Genomic DNA, 3366 nt, shown 5'->3' on the forward strand with positions numbered 1-3366 from the left:
TTGAAAGTATTACAGATGTCCCCTTTTTTCCTCCATTGACCCCCTCCACTCCACTCCTGCTCCCTCCTCAAGCCTTCCCCACACTATTGGCTATCCATGGGCTATGCATATATGCATGTAAATTCTTTGGTTAATCTCTTCCCCACCCCCCTCCCTCTGAAATACATCAGTCTGTTCTATGCTTCAATGTCTCTAGAGCTAAATTTATTTTTAATAACTTAATAATATTAAATTTTAATATGTCCTGTGCATATACCATAATTTATTTAACCAGGACCTGTGCCTTTTGCTGGACATTCAGGCTTCTATTTGATATCACAAACAGTAATGCATTGACTATTCTATCAAGACTCTGAATGGTATGAAACTTTACCCTTCTTGCAAATTTATAGTGTATCATGCCACAGTTTTGTGGATTCTGGCAAGAGACATGAGATTCATGAGTTAAAGACATTATTCACAACAGTAACAGTAGCCAGAGTATTGTTATTTGCACTGATTCCTAGTGCCCGTCCACACAGGTGGTGCAAAGAGGGCCAGGTGATACCTGCAAACTGTGGATGATATTATTACAAGAGAAGAACACTAAGTATTAAGTTTATTTTTATTTATTTATTTATCTGTTTGTTTGTTTGTTTATTTCCTCATCCAAGGACATTGTTGAGAGAGAGAGAGAGAGAGAGAGAGAGAGAGAGAGAGAGAGAGAGATGTGAGAGAGAAATATTGATCATATGTGCCCCAAACTGGGATCAAACCCACAATCCAGGTATGTGGACTGGAAGTGAACCAGCAAGGCAACCTTTCAGTGCAGAGAATGTTGCTCAACCAACTGAGCCACTCTGGCCAGGGAAGAACACTGAGTTCAAAAAACACAATCTGCCTCCGTTTTGCCTCAGAGAGAAACATTATCTTTATTATACTGGACGGTAAACAAAACTGACTTGTTCTGGAGGAAATATTATCTTTATTTTTCAAAGTTGTTCACTATACAAACTTCCTTGAACGGAATGTCTGGAACAAAAGACTGTCAATGATTCTGATCACAATACATGTGTGAATGTGAAAGACCTGTGAAGGGCTGTCTCCCAATGTGTCACATATATATTTTTAATTGAAGGATACATTTTCAGTAATAAAATTGCTGAATTGCATTTAAACATTTTTTTATCTTGATAGAAATTTTCAAATTCTTCCATAGCAATGTATAGTGTTTACTCTTTCCAGCAATATTGAAGAGTACCTGTTTCATAAAACCCACTTAAACTCAGGGAATTACCAAGCTTAATTTTTAAAAATAGATATATTTAACATTAAACATTATATTAGTTTAAGGCAGACAACATAAGGATTTGATATTTGTATATATTAAGAAATAATTACCATAAGTCTATTCAACTTCCGTAACCAACAGTTATATTTTTCTTATGATGAAAGTTTTAAGATTTATTGTATTAGCAACTTATAAATATACAATACAGTATTATAACTATAGTCACCATGCTATACATTATTACATCCTTATGACTTATTTTATAGCTGAAAGTATTTGTATTTTTTGACCTTCTTAATCCATTTCACCCATCACTATCCCATCCTAGCAATCTTCAATCTGTTCTTTTTACCTAGGAAGTCTTTTTTTTTTTTTAATTCCACATATAATTGTGATCATACAGTATTTATCTCTCTATATCTCATTTATTTAACTTGCCTTAAAAGTTAATTCATGTTGTCTTATATGGCAGATTTTATTTTCTCTTATAATTGAACTAGAGGCCAGGTGCACGATTTTCGTGCACTTGTGGGGGGGGGGCGGTGTTCCTCAGCCCAGCCTGCACCCTCTCCAATCTGGGACCCCTTGGAGGATGCCTGACCAGCGGTCGGACATCCCTCTCACAATCCAGCACTGCTGGCTCCTAACCACTCGCCTGCTAGCCTGCCTGATTGCCCCTAACCGCTTCTGCCTGCCAGCCTGATCACCCCTTAACTGCTCCCCTGGCGGCCTGCTTAACACCTAACTGCTCCCCTGCTGGCTCGATTGCCACCAACTGTCCTCCCCTGCTGGCCTGATCTCACCCCCAACTGCCCTCCCTGCTGGCCTGATGGCACCCAACTTCCCTCCCCTCCTGGCCTGGTCACCCCTCAAAAGCTCTGCCTCCTAGACAGCCATTGGCTCCTCACAGTTGACCCAGATTTGGTTCTGATTGGTCAGTTTCTATGCCAGTAAGCATCAAAAGCTCTGCCTCCTAGACAGCCATTGGCTCCTCACAGTTGACCCAGATTTGGTTCTGATTGGTCAGTTTCTATGCCAGTAAGCATCAAAAGCTCTGCCTCCTAGACAGCCATTGGCTCCTCACAGTTGACCCAGATTTGGTTCTGATTGGTCAGTTTCTATGCCAGTAAGCATCAAAAGCTCTGCCTCCTAGACAGCCATTGGCTCCTCACAGTTGACCCAGATTTGGTTCTGATTGGTCAGTTTCTATGCCAGTAAGCATCAAAAGCTCTGCCTCCTAGACAGCCATTGGCTCCTCACAGTTGACCCAGATTTGGTTCTGATTGGTCAGTTTCTATGCCAGTAAGCATCAAAAGCTCTGCCTCCTAGACAGCCATTGGCTCCTCACAGTTGACCCAGATTTGGTTCTGATTGGTCAGTTTCTATGCCAATCAGTGTCTCTGAGCCCATCAACGGGGCCTGATCAGAAAGGCGGGGCTGATCAACAGCCCAGGTGGAGGCCTGGAGAGAAATGGAGGCACTGCTGATCAGAGCTAAAGAGAGAGGCAAGTTTTGATCAACAGCTCCCACAGAGGCTACAGATCAGACTCTGCTTCTCTCTTTAGGCCTCTCTCTGGGCCTGATTCACAGCCCCCTCAGCAGACAGTGCTGGGTCACTGGCAGCGCACTGACTTCTGGTTTGTCCAGCCTCCTGGTCTTTGTGGATGTGATGGATCCAGGGTTTTCATATATATTAGGATATATCCATTCTTTTTAGCTTGGACACAGATTGTATCCATATCTTGGTTGTTGTAAATAATGATATAATGGACATTGGGGTGCATATACCTTTTCAAGTTATTATTTTGATTTTTTCCTAAAAAAATACCCCATTTTTAAGTCTTTGAGAAAAACGTAATACTGTTTTCCATAGTAGCGGCACCAATTTACATTCCCACCAACAGTGTATGAGGCTTCCCTTTTCTGCACATCCTCACTAACACTTGTTATTTCTTGTAATTTTTATAGTAGCTATTCCAGCAGGTGTGCGGTGGTTCCTCATTGTGGTTTTGGCTGGTATTTTCCTGATGATAACTGATCTGGAGCACCTTCTCATACACTTATTGGACATTTGTATGTCTTCTTTGGAAAAATGT

This window comes from Myotis brandtii, unplaced genomic scaffold (genome assembly GCF_000412655.1).
Source record: "Myotis brandtii unplaced genomic scaffold, ASM41265v1 scaffold159, whole genome shotgun sequence".
NCBI lineage: Eukaryota > Metazoa > Chordata > Mammalia > Chiroptera > Vespertilionidae > Myotis > Myotis brandtii.